General features: G+C 44.1%; 1 protein-coding gene across 2 annotated transcripts in view; it reads right to left on the reverse strand.

The window, feature by feature from the left end:
• Positions 1-6,113: 6,113 nt before the first annotated feature.
• Positions 6,114-7,144, reverse strand: part of thrb (thyroid hormone receptor beta) — a 23,591-nt gene continuing 22,560 nt past the window's right edge. For both annotated transcript variants that reach the window (XM_034226191.1, XM_034226192.1), the window contains exon 8: positions 6,114-7,144. This exon is cut by the window's right edge and continues 2,509 nt beyond it. The gene's annotated coding sequence lies outside the window, so the exon portion shown is untranslated.

The raw sequence follows: 7,144 nt of genomic DNA on the forward strand, positions 1-7,144 counted from the left end.
ATTTCGCTAGCCACTGCCTCCGAACGTACTTCCTACGCTTACCTTTTGGCAACAGATGGAACCGAGCATTCCGTGGATTGTTCCTATCAGAACTGTGGCAATGTTTCGCGATACAATGAGGCATATTTGAAGAGAGTAACTACAGTAAATAACATGAACATCAACGTGTCCTCGAACCAAACGCATGGTTCACGTCACGTCCGGTAAAAATGGCGCCGCCCACAGTGTTGATGTTATTTCGGTAATTAATCAGTTTAAAATCACTGATAATGTCATCGGATTAAAAAAAAAGAAAGAGAGAGACTGGCAGAGACTGGTCTGTTTTATCGGATGATAATTATTTAAAAAATGAGTGTCATGAGCATACCATTCCTTTAACTAAAGTAAAACAAACCATTCACACATGTGCAACAAAAACAAATACACATCATCAAATTCTCTCAAAACCATCTTTATTCTCCAAAGCTGCAGTCTCTGTGTCCTCTGTGTCCTCTGTGTCCTCTGAGTCCTCTGAGTCCTCTGAGTCCTCTGTGTCCTCTGAGTCCTCTGTGTCCTCTGAGTCCTCTGAGTGCAGGACAGACTATCTTCTGTTTCTGCTGCCACAGATTTGCTCCTGAACCTAAAACACATTTCGTCTCATCCCTTTCTCTCGGTGACGGTTTTCCAGTTTGTGTTGAACAGAAGGAACAAAAAGACACACAAGGAGAGAATCTGTGTTTCACCATAAAGTGTTCTGTGAACAGCCTCTTTTTAAATAGCCTACACATTAACGCTGCACTAATAGAGTGGTGCAGTGACGAGTCCTAAAACCCGGAAGTGAGTTAGCATTTTGCCGCTACGGGTTCCCTCGCCTCACCCCGGGATTCCACCGGGTCCGTCTGCGTCGCTGTTTTGGTCCGGCCTCCTCCGGCGTCAAACCCTACCGGGCGCGTTTCAGAAGCGTTTCAGAAGCAGAGCGTCTTACCTGCCGGCTCGCAGTTTTTGTTGATTTGGGCATATTTCCTGGACAGGCTACTTTGTACAGACGAAGTTAATAATAATTGTAATATTCCAGTTATAAACGACATGAATCAAAGATGTGTTGCTGTATTTTAGTGGTAAAAATGCATTCATCATCATAATTATTATATATATATCATTTACACAGTGCCTGTAAACCGGAGGAGAACGCTGGCATTTCTCCTCCTGCTTGAAAGACTACGGAGGGATAGGGTCTGCTAGATTAGTTTATTTTGGGGATTGACTGGATGCTCTGACCGGTCCACTTCCTGCCCGGCGCTATGCAACGCCTCGCGTCGAAAATAGACCAGCATCGTATTTTTAGCAGAGCCCAGCGCCGAGACGCTTCTGGGACGCTTCTAGCCGTAATGCGGCGCTTCTGGTGGAATAGATAGCACCCATTGACTAGAGTGGCCGTGATCGCTGTGAACGCCAAGGCGCGGCCGTAACGCGACGCAGACGGACCCGGTGGAATCTAGGGGTCAGAGCGAATGCAATCTCTCCATAGGATTTTGGAAAATAGCTGGAACTAAGGTCTGTGGTTGAGACACATTTAAGAGACGGATCACGTTTTGTTCTAGGACATTAAATCCATCAGCAGTGACCCCACTGGTGATTTCTGAAGAGTTGACGTGTCTGAAAACGATGGTTGTTACCAAGTGGCTGAATAGGACTACAGAAGTCGTAGAGGCCGTTGTACGTCATTACGCCGAACACGTGAACACTCCTCTAAGTTAGTTTCTGTTCTGCTTGAAAGCAAGTCCCTGCCTCCTGCAGACTGTTCAAACAAACGCTTCAACTCGTTCCATCTAGAATCTGTGGTTTGAATCTGGATCTGAAGTTGGCGTGACGTTGAAGTCGTGCTGCTGGACTCGGCTGTAGTTCCTTTGTAGCATAACGTTAGCATTTAGCTTCTGGACATTAGATTTATGATTCGAACATTATAAAAGTAGACGTGTGGAGATTATCCGGCTGAACAAAACGTGCATTTATCAAACAGGTTCGTTTTCCACAGACATTATTTTCATCTATTTTACAAAATCCTCTGGAGAAATCCGTTGCTTTTTTGTCGAGGGAACCAGCAGCTTCCTTCCGGGTAAGTACGTCCTCCCTGCACCGCTCTATGGAAGTGTTTTTTAATGATTCATAACGTCTTGTCGCTGTATTTTTTCAACACTATGCGAAAACAATATCATATTATGCGAACAACATCCGTAAAAAAAATCTGCAGTCAGAAAATATACATCCTTTTTCCTTTGTACTTTAAAATAGCTTTTCTATCATGCAACTCTTGTTATTGTTTGAAACTGAGAAAGAGTAACAACTGGTGGGAGAGAGACGAGAGGAAACATGAACTCTTCTGAACCACGTTTACATGCACCAACATATCAAGACACTCTGTGTGACACGGACAGATAATAACATATTATCTCCATTTTGCACATTAACTACAAAGATACAAGCATTTGCGATGTGAATGAATTATCACTATAAATGTGGGATTTAATATCTGTTGGGTTACCTTTTGGGGTTAAAGCTGCATTAGTTGAATAATGAGTCAAATCTCTACATTATCCTGAATAATCAGTTTCTTCAGCTCTACTGTATTATAGCGTCTTTAATCTCAATATTTCATAGTTGTTTTGCCTATAATGTTACTTTTAAGTGAATTCAATCTACCGTTTTTAGCACAAAAAGTTCATTTTAATCGACTGTTGCTCCAGCAAAATGCAGAGACTTTTGATATAAGCACTTTCTTTAGGAGCTTAAGAGCCAGACGCTGGTTGCATGAAGTTATACGTTATTTCTATACCAAGGATTTCACCTGTGGCATTATTCTTTTCCTAGTATGGTTGCACAACCCAGTCTCACGGCATTTCGTGTTATAGTTCACCAACACGATTTCCCCCTTTTCAATCGTATAATGTCGGACTTTTGTTCGTCTGTGAGGAAAAGAAATGGCTCAGAGCCTCAGAATCCTGAAATCTGTATTTTTAAAATATTTTTTTCATTCTAATTTGTTATTCTTTTCTAAATAACATACTGTTATTTACTCAACAAAACACACAATTATCCTTGTTTTTATTTATTTGTTTAATTCTATAATCTCGTTTTTTTTGTGGCGTCCGTCAGGAACTGAATTTCAAAATAAAATAACCGGAAACAGATACACAGCCACTGAACTGATTACCCAAGATCCTCAGCTATGGTTTAAGCTCGGTGATTGGATTGTTTAGCCGCAATGCATGTTGGGATATGGTGTTTACAGGTTGCAGCGACATTGAGGTCACTTTAAAAAAACGTTGGGTTTATGGTGAGGTAACGTTTGGTTGTTACATTTGACGCTCTTTACAAGATTCAGCTGGAAATGGAGACTGAAGAACACTGCTGAACGATTTGATTGGAAGTTTATCTTTGAAATTCTATGCATTTTATCCGGACAAGATGTGGTAAGCGAGGTCCTTAAGGTCAACCTACAAAAATACAAGCATTTGCGATGTTAGCTAGTAGTATGAATGATCACTATTGATGTGGGATTTGTTGTCATTTGGGTTAAAGCTGCACTAGTTATTGATTATACATGAATAATGAGTCTACATCATCATGAATAATCACAGGCTTTTCAGCTCTACTGTACTTTAGCTTCTTAGATCTCAATATTTAAAAAAAAATTGGGTTTATGGTGAGGTAAACTTTGGTTGTTAAATTAAGATTAAACTGAAAAATGGTGACTGAAAACACTGCTGTAATATCTGGCCGATTTGATTGAAAGTAACATATTTGTAAGTTTATCTTGGAATTTCTATGTATTTTATCCGGACAAGATGTGGTAAGCGAGGTCCACGAGGTCAATAGCCAGGTTATGAACTCAGACTATAAAAGAAATCAGGGCTGGTTGCAACAGGATGACATTGGATCCAACGAAAAGTCAACCTCGATGTCTTTAAAGTCACAAAACTATCTTATCGTGAAGGTCTTTAAAGTCAGGATTATAGATTGTTTTAAATCTTCTTGGTCCCGATAATCCTCATGTCCACGGACGCCCCTAAACGCCCCGCAGTGCTTGTTCCTCACCGCACGCAACTTGGCTCTCAAAAGATAGAGGAACGATGAGGAAAAAGAGCATTTCAAATATATATATATGTACCTGTCTGGAGATTAACAGCGGAGGATGTTACAGAGTTATATGGTCAATAATAAAATGGCTTTAACTCGAGAAGCTGTGATTGCTATTAAAAAGCCGTACTGTCTAATTTTAGGTTTCGAACTTGGTTCATCTTTATCCGTAGCCGTATGCCGATGTTTATATTCCAACGATTAGCTAACCTCCGCAGCTCGACAGAGAATATACAGAGGTAGTTTTATGTAAAAAGAGTCTTGAGACCGAATAAGAACTAAAATAAGTCATTAAAATCTGACTTATATTTACCGGATCTTGCTTTGTTTCTACTGGAGAGAAAGACTCCCTGCTGTGTGCGTCACTCTTTAGTGTCCCCTGGTCTCCCAGCTGTGTGCGTCACTCTTTAGTGTCCCCTGGTCTCCCAGCTGTGTGCGTCACTCTTAGTGTCCCCTGGTCTCCCAGCTGTGTGCGTCACTCTTTAGTGTCCCCTGGTCTCCCAGCTGTGTGCGTCACTCTTTAGTGTCCCCTGGTCTCCCAGCTGTGTGCGTCACTCTTTAGTGTCCCCTTGTCTCCCAGCTGTGTGCGTCACTCTTTAGTGTCCCCTGGTCTCCCAGCTGTGTGCGTCACTCTTTAGTGTCCCCTGGTCTCCCAGCTGTGTGCGTCACTCTTTAGTGTCCCCTGGTCTCCAGCTGTGTGCGTCACTCTTTAGTGTCCCCTGGTCTCCAGCTGTGTGCGTCACTCTTTAGTGTCCCCTGGTCCTACCAGCTGTGTGCGTCACTCTTTAGTGTCCCCTCGGTCTACCAGCTGTGTGCGTCACTCTTTAGTGTCCCCTGGTCTCCAGCTTGTGTGCAGTCACTCTTTAGTGTCCCCTGGTCGCCCAGCTGTGTGCATCACTCTTTAGTGTCCCCTGGTCTCCCAGCTGTGTGCGTCACTCTTTAGTGTCCCCTGGTCTCCCAGCTGTGTGCGTCACTCTTTAGTGTCCCCTGTCTCCAAGCTGTGTGCGTCCACTCTTTAGTGTCCCCTGGTCTCCCAGCTGTGTGCGTCACTCTTTAGTGTCCCCTGGTTCTCCCAGCTGTGTGCCGTCACTCTTTAGTGTCCCCTGGTCTCCAGCTGTGTGCGTCACTCTTTAGTGTCCCCTGGTCTCCCAGCTGTGTGCGTCACTCTTTAGTGTCCCCTGGTCTCCAGCTGTGTGCGTCACTCTTAGTGTCCCCTGGTCTCCAGCTGTGTGCGTCACTCTTTAGTGTCCCCATGTCTCCCAGCTGTGTGCGTCACTCTTTAGTGTCCCCTGGTCTCCAGCTGTGTGCGTCACTCTTTAGTGTCCCCTGGTCTCCCAGCTGTGTGCGTCACTCTTTAGTGTCCCCTGGTCTCCCAGCTGTGTGCGTCACTCTTTAGTGTCCCCTGGTCTCCCAGCTGTGTGCGTCACTCTTTAGTGTCCCCTGGTCTCCCAGCTGTGTGCGTCACTCTTTAGTGTCCCCTGGTCTCCAGCTGTGTGCCGTCACTCTTAGTGTCCCCTGGTCTCCCAGCTGTGTGCGTCACTCTTTAGTGTCCCCCTGGTCTCCAGCTGTGTGCGTCACTCTTTAGTGTCCCCTGGTCTCCAGCTGTGTGCGTCACTCTTTAGTGTCCCCATGTCTCCCAGCTGTGTGCGTCACTCTTTAGTGTCCCCTGGTCTCCAGCTGTGTGCGTCACTCTTTAGTGTCCCCTGGTCTCCCAGCTGTGTGCGTCACTCTTTAGTGTCCCCTGGTCTCCCAGCTGTGTGCGTCACTCTTTAGTGTCCCCTGGTCTCCCAGCTGTGTGCGTCACTCTTTAGTGTCCCCTGGTCTCCCAGCATGTCTCCTCAAGTTGCTGAATGTTCTCTAAACGCTGCATGTGTTGTCAAGCTGCTGGAGATGTGTCTTCATGTGGAACCTTTGTGTTTTTATATCTGCTTCCTTTCTGAAGCTGCAGTTTCTCCTGATGGAAGTTTTAGAACGCTTTGTGGTCAAATAAAGTCAAGTCAAGTTGGATTTTTATTTTATTTTGTGCGATTTGTGGCCCTTTACCTGTGCAGGAAACCAGACATATTTACAGAAACTCAGGAGCTTTAGGACCTAAGAGACTCATTCAGTCCCTGCTCCTGAGGTAGAAGGTCCAGCAGCCTTTGAAGAACACATGATGGTTTAACACACAAACCTAAAACACACCACAGATTTCATTCAGACGGGAAGCAAGCAATAGATGTTGCTTTGTGGGAAACTCTTTACATGATGACTTGTATACAAAGTCATGCAGCCAAGTTCCTAAGACTTATCTCAAAATGTGGTTTCTGCACTACAGCTGAACATCAAACCAAATGAGTGTGTGTGTGTGTGTGTGTGGTATCTTTAAGAAAATAGGTGTCAAGCTAAGTTTTTAATTCTTTCAAAGTAAATGTTATTAGCTGCTCAAGGTTCTTAAGATGCACCGAGGGGACTTTTAGGTCCTCATTTAGTTCCTGAGTTCAGTTCCTGGGAGTACTTGGTTTTTTAAAAAGGGGCCATTAGACAAGAATAAGAGCAGAATGATGACTCTTCTTACCGTGCATACGTTTGTGCAACCAGCCCTGATTTCCCCACATTTTTAGACTTTATCATGTGACTTTATCCCTGCCTGTCGTAACTGACAATATATTGGTTTAATTCATCCGTCAAGTTGAAACCAAAGTGAATAAATCTTGATTGTTTTTGCTACCATTTATTAGCGGCTCCATTCAGCCTCACATGAAGAAGACTACCAACAACAGGGTGCATGTAAACGTGGCAAATGTTACTTTTCCAAAATGTCTCTGGTGCTCCCTCCTCTCGCCTCCATGTCTCTCCCTCTGATTGTCTGTGCATTTATTTTGAGTTCATACAGTTTTTCGAGGTGTGTGTGTGTGAGGTCCGGGTTCATTCAAACACTGCAGCAAATCTATTGCTCGGATAAAAAGGCATCACTTCACAGAAAAAAGAGGAGAAAGTAAAAAACACAAGCTGCTTTTTGAGGAGTAGTGTGAAGCTGGAGGAAGCG

The sequence above is a fragment of the Gymnodraco acuticeps genome, unplaced genomic scaffold (genome assembly GCF_902827175.1).
Source record: "Gymnodraco acuticeps unplaced genomic scaffold, fGymAcu1.1, whole genome shotgun sequence".
NCBI lineage: Eukaryota > Metazoa > Chordata > Actinopteri > Perciformes > Bathydraconidae > Gymnodraco > Gymnodraco acuticeps.